This window comes from Geotrypetes seraphini, chromosome 4 (genome assembly GCF_902459505.1).
Source record: "Geotrypetes seraphini chromosome 4, aGeoSer1.1, whole genome shotgun sequence".
Taxonomy (NCBI): domain Eukaryota; kingdom Metazoa; phylum Chordata; class Amphibia; order Gymnophiona; family Dermophiidae; genus Geotrypetes; species Geotrypetes seraphini.
In genome coordinates, this window is record NC_047087.1 from 121,047,791 (window position 1) to 121,066,258 (window position 18,468).

General features: G+C 47.3%; 1 protein-coding gene across 2 annotated transcripts in view; it reads right to left on the reverse strand.

Moving 5' to 3' along the window:
• CFAP44 (cilia and flagella associated protein 44) overlaps positions 1 to 11,123 on the reverse strand; it is a 553,092-nt gene extending 541,969 nt beyond the window's left edge. For both annotated transcript variants that reach the window (XM_033943382.1, XM_033943381.1), the window contains exon 1: positions 10,894 to 11,123. The gene's annotated coding sequence lies outside the window, so the exon portion shown is untranslated. The remainder of the gene's footprint in view (positions 1 to 10,893) is intronic.
• Positions 11,124 to 18,468: the final 7,345 nt, after the last annotated feature.

Below are 18,468 nucleotides of genomic sequence, written 5' to 3' on the forward strand. Positions count from 1 at the left end.
TTTCCATACCTTTTATCAGCTTAGTCGCCCTCCTCTGCACTCCCTCGAGTACCGCCATGTCCTTCTTGAGGTACGGCGACCAGTATTGAACACAGTACTCCAGGTGCGGGCGCACCATTGCGCGATACAGCGGCATGATGACTTCCTTCGTCCGGGTCGTGATACCCTTTTTGATGATGCCCAGCATTCTGTTTGCTTTCTTTGAGGCTGTCGCACATTGCACCGATGGTTTCAGTGATGAGTCGACCATCACCCCCAGGTCCCTTTCCAGGTTACTCACCCCTAGCAGTGTTCCCCCCATTTTGTAGTTGAACATCGGGTTCTTTTTCCCTACATGCATGACCTTGCATTTCTCTACGTTAAAACTCATTTGCCACTTTTTTGCCCAGTCTTCCAGTCTCGTTAGGTCCCTTTGTAGGTCTTCGCAGTCTTCCGTGTTTCTAACCCTGCTGCAGAGTTTGGTGTCATCAGCAAATTTGATAACCTCACATTTTGTCCCCATCTCCAGATCGTTAATAAATATATTGAATAGTAGAGGTCCCAGCACCGACCCCTGTGGAACTCCGCTCGTGACCCATTGCCAATCTGAGTATTGGCCCTTGACTCCAACCCTCTGTTTCCTGCCCGCTAGCCAGTGTTTGATCCATCGGTAGATATCCCCTTGCACCCCGTGGTTCCACAGTTTTTTAAGTAGCCGTTCGTGAGGTACCTTGTCGAAGGCTTTTTGGAAGTCAAGGTAAATGATGTCTATGGATTCACCCTTATCCATCTGACTGTTTATTCCCTCAAAGAAGTACAGCAAGTTCGTGAGGCACGACCTTCCCTTGCAGAAGCCATGCTGGCTTGCCTTCAGTTGTCCATTGTTTTCTATGTGTTCGCAGATTGTGTCCTTTACCATTGCTTCCATCATCTTTCCAGGAACCGAGGTCAAGCTCACAGGCCTGTAGTTTCCCGGGTCACCCCTTGATCCCTTCTTAAAGGGTCTATAAAAAGAAAGAAACTAACTTAAGAAAAATCAAGGCTTGCCAGGGAAAGAGGAGCATACTGGAACCATGAAAACAGTACTACCTCCATGCAATGTGAGCAAAACACGTATTGTTTCATTAACTGAGGCAGACAAGGAGTCGGGCTTATAGAAGTAAGTGACTTACCCAGGGCCAGAAGTAGCTGTAGAATGCTGACTGCCAATTCTGTCTTGCACCGGCCATGAAAAAATGGCGGTGGTAAAATCTCGTGCAAGAGGCTGTGCACCATAGAGGCTCCGCTGCCTCAGAAAGAAAGACAGCCCTGCCCATACGAAAAAGAGAAACGCCACCGTGCTCCCAAACTGCGCCCCAATAGATTATCACAACACCAGAACCGGAAATTATTTCTGTAACGCTACCACACACACAAAGTACTGCACAGAGAGCCGAAAAGAAAACATTCAAGTATGTATATGCTCTCTTTAGGGAGATCCTGAGAGAAAGAAAGAGAAACCCGCAACAAGAACCGGGTAATCTCTAGCTGTTAACAGCAACCTGCAGCAATGCACCTTCTGGCCACTCTGTGCAGAGAAAAGCTGAACTGGGCAGTGGAGCATAAACTGAAGTATCCTTCCAATATGCTCTCAGGCCTAATAAGCATGACCCCCAAGTTACAAGAAGCACAAACACTCACCAAGCTCCCAAGTGCTGCATCAAAGCAAAATGGGGCTGCACAACCTCCAACGCGTGGAACTCAAACAAAAGGGAAGCCTTATGAAATAATAGCCTACATGCTGCAGCGCTGCTGGGTACTCTGCTGGCATTGAGGTCAGAGATCATCCGAAACCGAAGAGCACTGAGTGAAAACACCCCCCGAAATGTCCTCAGGCCGTTCAAGATGGGCCCCATGCCAGCAGAATGCATATGAAATGAGAAGCAGCACTCGGGAGAAAACAAACCCGACAGCCGCAGCTTCGACACTATTGTAATGTGGCCAACACAAACAAACAGACCACCGCCAAAGTGGAGGAAAAAAATAGCCTGGAGGAGAACCGTTCAAACGCTATGGCACTGCCGACAGCGTAGGAAAATAAGTGTACAGCTCCCGCGCGCGGGAAATCACTGTTCCTTCCATGCTCCGGTAAATACAAACCCAGAGCTCCCTCAGCAAACATGCACTGCTTTGCCAACTTAGGCTGCCGCAAAAGTGAAGTAAAAAACAGCTCGGGGAAAAATTGCTTGAACGCTGCAGCACTGCCCACAGCGTAAGAAAGAAGCACATGGTTCCCGTACACGGGAAATAACCGCTCCTTCATGCTCCGGTAAACACATACCCGAAGCTCCCCACAGCCAACAGACACTCCTGTTCAGAAAGGAGTTAGGCGTTGAACACCACCCAAAACCCAGCCTCACAAAGTATGTGGATAGAAATAAAATTGCTCACAGCAAAGTCACTCACCCGTGACGCCGGAACCCATAGAGGAAAGGCTCCCTCACAAACACGCACCCGCGACTAACGAACCTGCAGCAAACAAGAATCCTAACCAAAACATATTCACAATAAACTCTGAGTCAGGGCTTGCAGAGGACAGCAAGAGCCAGTTGAAGCCGGTTATTGCCGGTTGCTCAGCACTAGCAGGGCAGACATTGTATAAATTCCCTGTGGTCTCTTTTTTTTTTTTTTTTTTTTTAAATAAGGGAAAGAAGAAAATTATACATACATATAGAGACCCAGTCAGACCCTCTATCACTGGAGGGAGGGTGAGGCAGGGACCTGGGGGGGCCCAGGTGTAACCCCTAAAGCCGGCACCGTTCAGCCGGACACCCTGTCTCACTGAAGAGGAAACCTCAACAGGAGAAATAGCACTGATAACTCACTGAAGAGAAAATCTCAACAGGAGAAATAAGGTTCCAGTCACAGCCAGAATCCAGGAGCTAGTTGAATAACGACCATCACCTTCTGGGAGATAGAGCATACTGGAGATACAGGAGTAGTGCCAGCCAATAGGACCACCTGTTAATCAGTTTCTCTATCTCTGTCTGCTGGTAGATGTGGGCTATCCCATTGGTCTCTGGATTCATCTTCTGCTGTTGCTAAGGAATGTCCACTCCTGCTACATACGCTGCTAAAAGAGCCTGAATATGAAACTCTGCCCAGCTGAACAGTGAGCAGACCTCCAGACTCAGCTGCATACTCTTGGTGCCTCCATGGCAATTGACATACGCCTACGCAGTAGCATTGTCCCAGAAGACTTGGATTACTTGACCCTCTAGCTTCTGCAATTCTAATTGAATGGCTCAAAGCTCTACCTTTGAGAGACCTACCAATGCCCCTGGATTGGGCATCTAATGCAGTGAGTCCCCCAGCCAAACAGACTGGCATCTGTTGTCACAATTACCTAGGCAGCTATTCTGGGAGGTATGCCCCTTGATAACGCCTGTGGGTGGAGCCATCAGCCCATATTGGCAAGGGATTCTGGAGTCCATGGCAAAGAGATCTGCAGGGAGTTCGATTGTGGAAACCAATGTGATAGCAAAACACTCTGGAGATGACATATGTGAGCCTTTGCCCATGGGGCCAGGTGTATCGTGGCTACCATGGAGCCTAGCACTCAAAAGTAGTGCCAGGCGGACAGAGCTGGCTAGACCAGCAAGCTCATTATCTGAGTGCAAAGCTTCTGTCTGCTGCCTCTGGAAAATAGACACGACCTTCTGCCATGTTGAAGAAGACTCCTAGGTATTCCAGGGGTTGGGATGGAACCAGTTGGCTCTTTTGGAAATTCACTATCCTACCCAGGCTAAGCAGGATCTGAACCATATGAGCTGCCATTGTTTCTCTTTTGAGAATGACAGAGCTCTGACCAGCCAGTCATCCAGGTTTGAATGTACATGCAATCTTATACTGTGGAGATGTGCAGCCAGCATCACCATCACTCTGTGGAATGTGCAAAGTGCTGTCACCAGACCAAAGGAAGCACCAAGAACTAGGACATGAAACCTCAGGAACTTCCTATGCTCCCGAAAGAAGAGAATATGAAGATAGGCTTCCATCAAATCCAAAAGAAGCCAGAAATTCCCCTGGGTCCATCACTGTGACGACCAACTGCACTGTTTCCAAGTAAAAGAACGAAACCTTCAGCGCCATATTGACATGCTTAAGATCTAGAATGGATCTCCAATCTTCTGAGCCTTTCCTGGGCAATAAGAAGAATAAGAAGTATATGAAGTATCTGTCTGAGCCCAAATCCTCAAGCGGCATGGACTCTATGGCCTGAATATCTATTAGTCTCTGAACTGTAACTGAGACCTTACAGGCCTTCTCTGAGCACCTCGTCAGGTAGTCCATAAACTAGTCTGCTAAGGGCTGGGTGAAATCGAGCTTGCAACTACTCTAAATGATCTCCAGTACCCAGTGGACTAACGAGATCTGCGCCCAGGCCTCCATAAACTCTGAGAGCTGTCCCCACCTATCTTCAGGGAAATAGTTCTGGCCCTGGTGTTATTATGCCTTCTTGGAGGCTGAAGTGGGATGAAAACTGAAGGCTTGGTTCTGCCTAAGTCCTGAAAATCTGTCTTGAGTACTGCTGAAAGTGTCTGGAACCATGAAAATTAGACTGCCCAGAGCCTCCTAAGGTTTGCAGTCTGCTGTAAGGTAGAGATTTCAGCCGATGATCTGCCACAAAGGCCATAAGATTGTCCAGCCCCTTTCCAAACAACATTGGTCCCTTGAAAGTAAGTCTGCTGAGGGTAGCCCTGTAAGTGGAATCTTTCTCCCATTGACTATCTAGAGCATTCTGCAGGCTGAGATAGAATAAGCTGAGACTTTGCTCATGATTCTGATGACGTTGTAGACAGCATTGGCCATATAATCCACTCCTGTTTATAGGAGCTGGGGCAAAGGCACGCCCTCCACTAGTGCAAGCTCACGCAACTCACCTTTTTGTTATAGCCTTCAATTCATAACCCTATTCCCCACTGCCCACCAACCCAACCAGCAGATTAACTGTTCTCCTTAACTGTATCCATGACATCCTGTTTGTTTGTCTTGTCTGATTAGATTGTAGAAATAATTAATAGTAATAGTAGTGGTCACAAAAGAAGCCACTGCAGCTGTTTTGATTCCCAAGGCCAGTACGTCAAACTGTCTTTTAAGGATCACATCCACTCTTTGATCCTGCATATCCTTTAATACCACGCCTCCCTCACTTGGAAGGGACGTGCATTTGGTTTCCTTTGCTACTAAGGAATCTACCTTAGGCTGAGTGATCCTTGTCTTGGCTACCTTTAATGATCCTTCAGGAGCATCCCAACATTCTGTGAGCAAAACTCTCATTTGAGGATGCCAGGGAAAAGAAGAGAACTGGATTCTCACCCTACTTATGATAGAGCACAGAGTGGACAAGGGCCTGCTAGTAGGCGAGCTGTAACTCCTGAAGGGAGTCAGCAATGAGCTCTAACAGCTAATCGACTAGCCACCTCTGTATCTTGTGTACTTGCTTCTGCCTAAGGCCCTGCATCTCCCAGCAGGAAGGGCTTGCTCTGCAATAGCAAAGGCAGACAGATAGACTCCTTGTCCTTTGAGTCTCTGTCTGAAAGGTCCACCAGATCCTGGCCAGCTGAAAGGTACACCAGATACTGAGCCAGATGTGCCCTGGAAGCTCAAGCCCCCTTGCATACCTCCTAGAACGCTGCCAGATCTACCCCAGGGATCCTTGCCATCCAAATAAGCTTTCCACATCAGATTAACAAATTCAGGAAAAAATGCTGTAGTAGGCAGCACAGATTTCCCTTTAGGTGGCTCCATCATGTGTCTCTTGGGCTCCATGGCTGCCACACTCCTATGTTTAGGTAAGCTGCTGTTCCGGGACTCTGGAAGAAATTTTTCCCGGCAGACAGGCCATCCAATGTCTCTTCAATCCTAGAGACACAAGGAGAGGTTGAGCCCAAAGCTCCTGCCCCTCATCATGTGCTGCATGGCATTTGACACAAGGGTGCTCTTCCAGTGTCCATCCAGTGCAAATTTGGCATGAATTAGGGTTAAAAGAACCTGAGGACTCAATCCCTTCAAGTTTTGAAGGTTCTGGAGATCTTTGAAAAAAAATTGGAAAATCCAAGATGGCTACCATGGCAGCGTTATGGCTTTAAAAAAATGGCTAAAAGCAAAGAAAAAAAAAAACAACAGAAAAAAATATTTTAGAAGTTGGGTAACCTAAATGAAGGGGCAGAAATCTTTAAAACCAGCTTTTTCAGACCCGCCTCCCATTTCCCCCCCTAGACTATAACAGCTTTGCTCACTGTGACTTGTGCTGTTGATGTGCTGCAGCCTGTCTCAGCTCTAAAAGTAGCTGAATCTTGGAGAGAAAAAAATCACTGCCTCAATAGAACTGTCCTCCAATGCTGAAATCTTTGGGCTGCTAGTCAGACCAAAGTCTGACTGATTCTCAGCTCCCACAGACCCATGCATGCAAAAGGGAGGAGGCAAAACACAGCTGGAACCCTGACAAGCCCCCTGCACTCAAGCCCCTATGACCCAGTAGGCAAGAAAGCTTCTAGGGGATAGAGCCCATAGCTCCACAAAAGTCTCTGCAGGTTGGTCAGCAGGTACCACAGAGGGATTGGCCTGTCAACTGCAAACCTCAGTCTGCTTCTTCTCCTTGCATTTGAGCCATCTTTCAATAATTATAATATATATAAAGAGAATCTCACTCTTTACACCAAAACAGTTCACTCCAACTTGGATAGTATAGTAGCGCTAGATAATATATCAATGCTTTATAAACTCTTTCTTAGTCCAGTTTCTTTACAACAGTACATCTTAGGAATTCAGATATCCACCCTTATCCACCACCTGTATCTACTGATAAGGGTGGATATCTGAATTCCTAAGATGTACTGTTGTAAAGAAACTGGACTAAGAAAGAATTTATAAAGCATTGATATATTATCTAGCGCTACTATACTATCCAAGTTGGAGTGAACTCTTCTCCATGCAGGCATTTTTAACCCAATCTGGAGAGCTCTGAGCTCTGAAAGCTGCCAAAAACCATTTTAAAAACCACCAAAAAAAATAAAGAATTAGAGTAGATCAGAAAGACTCTTTCCAGCTCTCGTACAGAAGAAAAAACTGAAGGAGGCAGCAGAGCCCTCTAGTGAAGGAGGAGGTGTTAAAAAGCTGGAGTTGACACACAGACTGGGATCCAAGATGGCCGCGAGTGGCTGAACTTCGGAAGCGTCTCCTGAGCGTTCGGTAGATTTTACAATTTACCTGTTTTAAATTGATCAGCTTGCTCTGAAAATTTCCTCATGCCTAAGAGGAGAGGGAGAAGTGCCGCCGGAGCCTCGCGGCATTCTGTAAATCCTCCTCCTCTCACTATTGAACGCCTCTTGACGCGGCTTCAGAGGGAGCCGGTAACTTCAGGGAATCGCCCGCAGGACTTGGCGGTACGGGGTGACGCCGCTAGGATCTAAGGGCTAGAGGTCACGCTGAGCCCGGAAGTAAGAGATACTCCCCCCAACCGCAGCATACTAGCTCGCCGCAGGCACAAGGCACGTCCATAGAGGCAGTGCCGGTAGCCCAGGAGGCTGGTTCATCATTGAGCTATGTAAAGGATCTATCATAAGACTTTTTAAGTCTGGAGAGGGATACTGCGGCTGGAACATCAAGGAAAAGGGAGGCACAACAAGACTTGATACCCACAAGTTTGGCAGGTGAGACTTCTTCCTTTTTGGTTGAAAAACCCACTGAAATTACAATGGAGTCTCTTTGGGACTTAGTGGTTAAACTGGGAAATTCATTGAATCCACAACTTAAAGTACTGGAAATGAAAATTGTTAAGCAGGAACAAGAATTGACTCAATTGCAATCAGAACTGACTTCAGTTAAAGCTATCTCAGAAAAAAATAAAAATGAGATAGTAGGGGTTAAACAAGTACAAGAAACTATGATTAGAGATAGTACAAATATCAGGATGAAACTGGAAATGATTGAAAATGGCCAACGAGCCAATAATTTGCGGTTCTTAAATTTCCCCAGGATATCTTCTATGTCTCCTAGGGAAGTGTTAAAAAAATACTTCTTGGAGATTTTCTCAGTTTCAGAAGAATTAATTCCACCATTTACACAAGTATTTTACCTGCCTGATAGAAAATTGGATCAGCAATTGATCAACGAGGGACAACAAGAATCAAAATTAGACATTACTACATTACTGGAAAGTTCAATGAAGGAATTAGTTAAACCTGCGACATTGCTGGTAACAGTTGTATTGATGCCAGACAAGAACTGGATTATGAAGATGTTCTTTAAAAATAGAACTAAAGAGTTCCTGGGTCAGAAAGTACAAATTTTTCCAGATGTTACCAAAGAGACTCAAAAACAAAGAAAGCAGTTTCTGTTATTATAATCTGGTGTAACTTCAGTGGGAGGAAAATTTTTCCTTAGATTTCCTTGCAAATGTATTGTTCATTATGGTTCTGATAAATATGTTTTCTTTGATCCGACACACCTAACTAAATTTGTGGCATTGAAACGTCTTGAGAAAGGTGAAAAAATGGAAGTAACAACAGAAACACATGATTAGCTCCCCACGATTTCATCCACTTAGATTTTTTTAAGTTTAAGATTAATATTATGATCTTTTCGTTTTATCTCACTCTATTGAAGTCTAGGATCCAATAATTGTGGACTAGAGATTGTCTTCATAAGGAGAAGATGTTATGATATTTAATATCTTCTATATTGTATTGTAATTTGTTTTCTTTTTCTTCATTTGTTTTAATACAATCTTACTGTACAAGATGTTTATGCTTGGGAATAATGTATAAAATTATAAATAAATAAATAAAAAAAAGCTGGAGTTAATTCCTTCTGCATGACTCGCGAGCATATGGAGAATACCCGTCTGCCCAGAATGACACACCTATTACACTAGAAAATAGATTAGGGCTTCCCAAATTCGCCCTGATGATCCCAGACTGGGTTTCCAAGTTTCCTAAAGCCAACCCTGATTTTTCTCATTCTCCATTCACCAGTTGTTAATCCTCATAGATCTGGCTTTAAAAAACATGATTTAGGACCCGTTTTACAAAGCCACAGTAGCAATTCTCCTGTGGCAAATGCATCAAAGCCCATTCAATTCCTATGGGCTTCAGTTCATTTGCTGCAGGAGAGTTACTATCGTGGGTGGCTTTGTAAAAGGGGCCCGTAGATTTTTTTTTTTTTTTTTGTGAACTGGAGATAACTGTTGTGCTCTCAGTTCCACTGGAAGTTTATTATATAATAGTTTATTTGATATGTTGTTTTTATTTGTAATCTGCTTAGATTTAAGTTGAATAAGAATTTTTTAAATAAATAATAGAATGATTTGCTTCCCAATTAAGACAGATCATGATGCACACAGAAGGCAACCTTAATAGCCCTTCCTTTGAGATTCTAACATCCTTCTTGGTTCATCATACCCAGTGCTGAGTTACTAAGAAATATATAACCGGTACTATATTACTTTTAAAAGTAACAAGTAATGTAACACTTTCATGCAAATGTGATGAAATAATTCTAATCATTACTTTTCCACTAACTATAATTTAGGAATTCATCAAGGGACACTAACCGATTTAGCATGTGCTGTGCTAGCACATGCTAAACGCTAAGATGCCCATTATGTTTCTATAGGTGTCTTAGTGTTTAGCACACACTAATTGTAAGCATACACTAATGAAGTTAGAGCACGCTACATCAGTTAATGCTCGTTGATGAATTCCCCCAAGTCTCTATATCATCACAGTAACTTAACATTACTTTTATTAAGCAAACAACTAGTAACTGATTAATATACAGTATTAAATTTACAATGTTAAAAGTAATTAGTATCTGAAATGTACTCTTCACAATAACATTTCTTTTATTAAATAAGTAAATAGTAAGTGTAATATATTACTTTTACAATGTAACATGAGCAACATTGGTTAGGGTTATCATATGGCTCCAGAAAAAAAAGAGAATGGATTGATTTAGTCCTGTTTTACTTCTATTGAAAATAATGGAAGTAAGGCGGATGGATAGAGAAGTCTGGGTTTTACTTCCATTGAAAGTAATGGAAATAAAACCCGAATGTCTCAACTTGTCCTCCTTTTTCTGAAGCCATATAGTAACCCTAACATTGATCATACTTATGAAGCATATTTGCCAAATACACCATTCTATTTGTATTGGACCAGGTATACACCAATTTTAAACTTCTAGAGACAAGAAGTGCAAGACAAGATGGCATAGTTATACAGAATTATCTCAGCTATATTAATTGTGGGCCTCTTGAAAATGTATTTAGCTGTGGAGTCACTAGGATAGGTTTTGGAAACCTTGTTTTAGACTGGTGACAAAGTTTTAATTTCAATCAGAAGGCTGCGCAAGCTTAGATGGAGCCCTCTCAGTTAGATGACTGTGGAGTGCTGCTGCAAGTGGAGCCTTTATGTAACCTGAAGAATGTGATGTTGGCCAAATCATTATCTCTGCCTGTGCCCCTGGAATTCAGTTGGAAAAAAAGCCATTTGGATTAAGCTGGTTTCTTGCTCAACAAAATCATTTATAGTAAGAATTAAAGAAGAACTGAAAAGACAAATGACATTTAAATGGCCATGACAAGCAAACACTAAACATCATCAAAGCAAGCAGATGCCTCACCATTAAAAAAAAAAACCTCAAAATCACTAGCCCATGAACTTTAAAATTGTTATTAATTTTGCTACTCATAAAGACCCTTTGCCTATTTCCCTTTCATCAGATTTCGCAGGGAGGAAAAGTTCGTTACGCTATGCTGGTAAGAAAGCCAGTTCCATTTTTGCTCATATTTAACTGCCTCTCTTATAAAAATGCAGTATAGAAAAATGCCAGTAAAGAACGGACTTATCCTGTGGATAAAAAATAAATTACCTTCAGTAGCTTACTCCTGCCCGAGGCCTAGCTATGTACTTTGGTTGCTAAGCAACGATCTCCAATGCTTCCCATGGTCACTAAGGAAGTGGTAAACAAAGTACTGTGGGATTTGTAGTCCTCAATTTATACATTACTGTAGTTTGAAATCGTGTTTACGACGACTACTATTTATCATTTCTATAGGGCCTTACATTTTCTAAAGGAGAACACTACAGAAGAGTGAAAACAAATGTGTCATTTACATATGGCCTAATCCGATGGAGCTCCCTGATCCTTAGCACACGGTCTTAAATACACACTGCTTTCTTTGTTGCGATGGCCACGGCTGCAGTTTGGGGGCCACGAACTCTAGTGCTGACTTCCCCCTCATTATCTGCCGGGTTCATCCCCACAGAATATTGGCGTCAAGGGGGGCGGAATACGGCAGTCAGAGAGTTGCATCAATGGAAACAAAAATCAGTGCACATCTGCCTGGGGAAGGGGTAAAACGCGGACCTCGCGGATCTAAACCGGCACGGCCTTAAAAATTCTTCCGTCATTCAGCTGACAACTGCGGTTTCAAATTTCATCATTGCAGGGACGGCTTTTTTACCACTATAGATGCTATTGAGATGCCGGCAAGGAAATTTAATATTGCTCCCCTCATCCTGGACTTGAACCCGTATTATTAGTCTCATAAACAGCTGCACTAACCTCTACACTATGTTCTTAGCTCATAAAATTGTACGTTTTATAACTTATATTTTCTGTACAGGTTATCAGTCTCTCACTCCTGCCACCTGTCAGGATCCATTTGCTAATTTGTCAAAAAAAAACCCAAAACCAGAAGCCCACTCTTTTCTTATTCTTTTACCTATTCTCAATAAAATTGCAGAAAAGTGTGCTTTCCCCAGTCTTGAACCCAGCCCATCGGGGTCCCAGTCCGCTGCCCTAACCCCTAGGCTAGAAGCCTAGCTTGAGCAGTTGCAAAAAATTTCACTCTTTTAGTCTCTGCATATCTTATGGCCCTTTAACTCCCATGGACCTCCATTACAGCTTGACTCTGACGACCCTAATGCTATGAAGGGTCTAAAAGGGAGGATCCGTGATGTAAAACATAAGTTTTTCAATGCTGGGGAGAAAAGTGTACTTTACCCTGGTCTTGAACCCAGCCCATCGGGGTCCCAGTCAGCTGCCTTAACCCCTAGGCTAGAGCCTAGCTTGAGTAGTTGCAAAAAAATTTCAATCTTTTAGTCTCTGCATATCTTATGGCCCTTTAACTCCCACGGACCTCCATTACAGCTTGACTCTGACGGACCCTAATGCTGAGAAGGGTCTAAAAGGGAGGATCCGTGATGTTAAACATAAGTTTTTCAATGCAGGGGAGAAAAGTGTACTTTACCCTGGTCTTGAACCCAGCCCATCGGGGTCCCAGTCAGCTGCCTTAACCCCTAGGCTAGAGCCTAGCTTGAGTAGTTGCAAAAAAATTTCACTCTTTTAGTCTCTGCATATCTTATGGCCCTTTAACTCCCACGGACCTCCATTACAGCTTGACTCTGACGGACCCTAATGCTGAGAAGGGTCTAAAAGGGAGGATCCGTGATGTTAAACATAAGTTTTTCAATGCAGGGGAGAAAAGTGTACTTTACCCTGGTCTTGAACCCAGCCCATCGGGGTCCCAGTCAGCTGCCTTAACCCCTAGGCTAGAGCCTAGCTTGAGTAGTTGCAAAAAAATTTCACTCTTTTAGTCTCTGCATATCTTATGGCCCTTTAACTCCCACAGACCTCCATTACAGCTTGACTCTGACGGACCCTAATGCTGAGAAGGGTCTAAAAGGGAGGATCCGTGATGTTAAACATAAGTTTTTCAATGCAGGGGAGAAAAGTGTACTTTACCCTGGTCTTGAACCCAGCCCATCGGGGTCCCAGTCAGCTGCCTTAACCCCTAGGCTAGAGCCTAGCTTGAGTAGTTGCAAAAAAATTTCAATCTTTTAGTCTCTGCATATCTTATGGCCCTTTAACTCCCACGGACCTCCATTACAGCTTGACTCTGACGGACCCTAATGCTGAGAAGGGTCTAAAAGGGAGGATCCGTGAGAAAAGTGTGCTTTCCCTGGTCTTGAACCCAGCCCATCCGGGTGCCAGTCAGCTGCCCTAACCCCTAGGCTAGAAGCCTAGCTTTAATAGTTACAAACATTTTCAATCTTTTAGTCTCTGCATTGGTTATAGGCAGCCCGAGAGCTCGTCTCGACGGGCGTACATAACATGTAGCTGGGAGGCCCGCGTGGTAGCCCGTCAGAGACGCGGGGATGCTGGGGGGAGCAGGAGGCAGGAGATTGGTCGGCAGCTCTTCCTGCCGTTGGGAAGACCTGCCATTGGGTAGTCGCGGCTGCGGAGAGCCTCGGGAGGGGGGAGGGTTTATAAGTCGGGCTTCGGAGGACTAAGGGCGTTCCTATTCCTCCGAAGTGGCTTTAGCAGCATGGAGTTGGGTTCGTGAACCGGTGGTGGTGTGGCCGAGCTCTCCTTCGCGGCCGGTAGCTCCTTCGACGAGGAGGAGGAGCTGGTGAGTACCGCGCCGGATCGGGAGCATTCCCTGCCGCCAAGGCGTTCTCGTGCGGTCGCCCGGGAATCGATCGCGTTGGAGGCAGGAGGAGGTAGCGTGGAAGTCGCGAGGTCTGGTGGGAGGGCCCGTAGGGGGGTTGGATCCAGTGGTTCTGGTCAGGGTGGTGCTGTGGCAGCGTCGGGGCGTGTATTGCCGACCGCGGGGCAGGTGCCGGGGTGCTGGCCTGTCTGAACATGTATCCGCTTGGGGCCGTGGGGCTGGTCGCGGTGGTGGTCCTGCAGATTGGTGGGCCCTCGGGGGAGTTGGGGGTTCTGGGGGTCCCTATGGGGTTCATCCTGCTGGTGCTGTGCAGTTGTCTGGTCCTTGTTCGGATTTTTCTTCACAGGCCTTCGCTGGTTCTTCGGTGAGACGAGAGGCCGTGGCCACCTTTCCCCTAGAGGAAGTGCTGAGTTCCGGAGGAGTTCGGACAGCGGAGCTCGGGCGGAGTGGCCTTGGTCGCGTGGTTGCTGCGAATGGCGCTACTGGCGGAGGAATCTTGCCTGCGATGTCCGGACAGCGGGGTCCACACACGGTGGCTGCTGCGGATGGTGCCGCTGGAGAGTCGAGCGGACCAATCATCGCCGGAGGAGCATAGGACATGGGTAACATGGCCTTAGAGGCTGCTGAGTGTGGGGAAAAGGGTAGGGGGAAGGGGAGGAGTAAGTGCAAGCACAAGCAGAGGGCTAGGGCTTCCTCCTCTTCTTCGTCTTCTTCTTCTTTAACCTCCACTTCTTCTTCGTCTTCCTCCCGATCTCGGACGAGGGCGTTGGGTGAGCAGGCGGGGCAGGAGAGCCAGGATAGGGGAGCTCCGGCATTGATGGCGCTCACCGAGCTTTGGGAGAAGGTACCTAGAGGGTTGCGTCGTAAAATTAGGAAGCGAGCGTGCATTGATGTTTTTCGGCTCTTAGAGGGCAGTGCGTAGGAGTAAAAAGAAGGGTAAGAAGGAGGAGGGTAAGGTTAAATTGGGTCAGGTCTCCCGTAATATGGTCAACTGGACGCGGGCGTTTCTTCGGCTTGCTAGCTTCTGGGGCCAGGCTCGTCCTCAGGACTATGGCCTGCTTTTGGCGTACGTTGATTCTGTGCTCGATGCTTATCAGCGCTGGCTCAACTATGATGAGGCTTTTCGAGATAAGATGGAAAAAAACAGGCACGTGTCTTGGGGTACCCAAGATATCAATTTGTGGTTAACACATATGGCTAGGCCAGGGGGCGCTGCTGCAGGTGGTGCGGTACGATCGATGTAATAGGGATCAATGGGTGTGAGTCGTTCCTTTCGCTCCGGTGCAGGGCAACCGAGTCAGGGTTCTGGGGGAGGGAATGAGCTCTGCTGGAAATTCAACAAAGCGACGTGCCCATTTCCGGATTGTAGATTCCGGCATGCCTGTTCTCTGTGTGGGCAGGGTCACTCAGCGATTAAATGCCCTAAATAAAGAGCGTTCTTGCCCTTGGGGCCGGAAAAATGAGGTGGGTTCCTCTGCGGTGCCCACCCCGATTAAGGCGGGGGCCCTCCGGCCGTGGTTGAGCTGTTATGGTGATCGGAGGGCAGCAGTACTGCAGGAGAAGGATTTTGGTGAGGGTTTTGTCATCCCGTACGAGAAACCGGTGGCTCCGGTGCGGGTTCCCAATGCATCCTCAGTGACTAGCCTAAGGGAGGTGGTTCGGTCAAAATTGCAGGAGGAGATTGGGCTTGGACGTATTGCGGGGCCTTTTCAGAAGCAGCCTTTCTTGGTTATGATGGTCTCCCCGTTGGCAATTATTCCCAAGAAAGACCCTGGTAAGTTCTGTTTGATTCACAATCTGTCCTGGCCTTTGGGCCACTCTGTCAATGAGGGCATCCCTCGTGACCTGTGTGTAGTTCGTTATTCGTCATTTGATTGTGCGCAGCGTCTTGTTGTGCAGGCTGGGCATGGTGCTCTATTGGCGAAGGTGGACATTGTGTCTGCCTTCCGGCTTTTGCCCGTCCATCCCTCCTCTTTCCCGCTGCTTGGTTTTCGATTCGAGGGTGAGTTCTATTACGATCGTTGTTTACCGATGGGCTGCTCCATTTCTTGCGCTTACTTCGAGATGTTTACTACGTTCTTGCACTGGGTTACGGTCCGCATAGCGCGGGCAGATTTGGTTGTGCACTATCTGGACGACTTTCTCTTCGTGGGAGTGGTGGGGTCTGCGGTGTGTTCCCGCTTGAAAGCATCATTTGAACGCGTGGTCGCTGAATCCGGAATTCCTTTGGCGACGGATAAATCAGAAGGTCCAATTACGGTGCTTACTTTTCTGGGTATAGAGATCGATACTGTAGCAATGGTCACCAGGTTGCTGCTGGGTAAGGTGAGACTCCTGTTGTTGCAGATTTCTCGGATGGCTGAGTCCCGCAAGGCTACCCTCAGAGAAGTTCAATCGCTGCTGGGGTCTCTTAACTTCACTTGTCGGGTACTGCCTATGGGACGGACTTTTGCTTGACGGCTTGCTGCTGCCACTTCGCTTGTTCGTGATCGTCGTAATTTCGTGCGTATTTCTGCTGGTATTCGGGCGGATCTCAGGATGTGGATCGTGTTCCTTACGCGGTTTAATGGAACGCTTCCGATACAGCAGCCTGAGTTGTCTAACCTGGATTTGGAACTCTACTCGGATGCGGCCGGTGGCCTCGGTTTCGGCCTTTACTGCCAGGGGGACTGGTGTGCAGCGCCGTGACCTGTTGCCTGGCAGCGGAGTGGTGTTGCGCGTAATGTGACTCTCTTGGAGCTTTCCTGCTACTGGTCGCTTGCGAACTTTGGCCTGCTCGGCTGTGTAATAAGCGCGTAGTATTTAGGTGTGATAATAAGGGGGTTGTGGAGGTCATTAATCGGCATGCCGCTAAATGTTAATCAGTTGATGCGTGAGATTGTTCTGCGTTGTCTGCGGCTCAATTTGTACATTAGGGCTAGGCCAGGGAGTCGCAACTGTATTGCTGATGCTCTTTCTCGCTTTAACTTTTCACAGTTTCGTTGGCTGGCTCCAGACGCGCAGCTCCGGGGGTTGCAGATGCCGGATCATTTATGGAGCCTGGTCGAGAAGGGCTCTGGGACTTGCTGAGACAGTCGGTGGCTCCTACCACCTGGACTCGCTACAATGCTGGATTCCGTCGATTGTTCGCTTCTCTGTCTTCCTGGGGTTGGACCCCGGGACCAGTATCTGAGACCCTGCTGGCGGAATTTGTACTGGTTTCGCATCGTGGGGGTTTGTCGCGGGGAGTTGTGGCTGGCCACTTAGCTGGTTTTGCATTCTTCTCCAAGGCCTTGGGGTGGCGTTGCCCGTCTTTGGGTTTCCTGGTGCGTAGACTTCTGGGGGCTATGGCTCGGATTGCGCCACAGCAACCCGACGCACGGCGGACAATATCTCATGACTTGTTGGTGAGGTTGCTCGCGGAGTTGCCGGCGGTGGCTCGGTCCCGATACGAGGAGCTGCTGTTTACTGCTGCTTTTTCGCTAGCGTTTTTCGGAGCCTTCTGCATCGGGGAGCTACTAGTGCATCCAGCTGATTCTGCAGGTGCGCATGGCCTCTTATTGCGGCACGTGCAGTGTGGTGACAGCTCCGTTAGTTTATATCTTGCCAGATCCAAGACGGACCAGCTGAGCAGGGGCCGTACGGTGGTTTTGCATAAGATAGTGGGCTGTGTTACTTGCCCGGTTACGGCTCTGTATGCCTATATGGCGGTTCGTCCCCCGTTGGGGTTGGCCTTGTTGTTGCATGAGGATGGCAGGCCCCTTACACATTATCAGTTCTTAGCCGTGCTGCGTCTAGTTTTGCACTAATGTGGTGAAGACCCGGCGCGATATGGTACTCATTCATTTCGGATTGGGGTTGCCACTTGCGCCTTTCTGGCTGGGATGCTGTGTGAAGGGATTCAACAGTTGGGCCATTGGTCCTCGGGAAGTTACAGGAGTTACATTCGGCCTTACGGGGTGGCACGGGGTTTGGATCGGGGAGGGACCTAGGTTGGGCTGATCAGTTCTGGTTTCCACAGATGGGTACCTTGGTTCTGGGGGAGTGTGTGGCTATAGCTGGTTGGTGCATGCTCAGGACTGACACTTTACTAACTGGGGTTTTGTTTTTCCAATTGGGCTGGGTTTGATTGCTGGGTTTGCCTTGCAGATGCGGTGCGGCGACAGCGTACGGTGTGGATTGTCGGGCACTCCTTCGTTCACTGGGCGGGAGAGCGTGCCGTGATCCAGCCTGGGGGTCAGCACCTGGGTCTGCAGCACTTGGGCATTCGCGTGTCCTGGTGGGGTCAGCGGGGCATGCGATGGCATCAGCTGTTACCGTTGCTGGCTGACTTCCATCGTCGCCCTCGTTGTCCGGATGTCCTGCTGCTGCATTTGGGTGGTAACGACGTGGATTCCCAGACGGGGAAGCACCTGATTGACTCTATTCTGGGTGATCTTAGGATAGTTTTGGAATGGTTCCCTGGCACGACGCTGCTGTGATCGGACATTATTCCCCGACCACGCCGGCTGGAGTCCCGGAGATGGACCAGGGGTTTGTGCAAGGTTAACCGTCAGGTTGGGCGCTGGGTGGAGTCTAGGGGGGGGGTGCAACTACGACACAAATGGGTGAATGTGTCCTGTTTGGGTTTGTTTGCGAGGGATCGGGTACATTTGTCTGACGTGGGCTGGGATTTGCTGTTGGATGATTTCTCGTCGGGTTGTGAGCGTTGGGCGCTGTCTTAGTCGCAGCTCTGTTCATTGGGGGGGGGGGGGCTGTAAGGGTTTACAGGCCCTATGGTGGTATCTCGAGCTACTGGCTGGGCTCATCAGGGGATGAGCGGTGGGCCGGCTGGGAGCCGTGCTTGGTGGGTCAGGTGACCCGGGTTAATGGGACATGTGGGGGACAGATCCTTGCTTCATGGCGGGGTCGGGGGCATAACTTGTTTTACAGTAGCTCGAAATAATTTTGTGTTATAATGTTTATGCTGTTTATACGTTGATATGTTATTTAACAAACTGTTATGACCAATA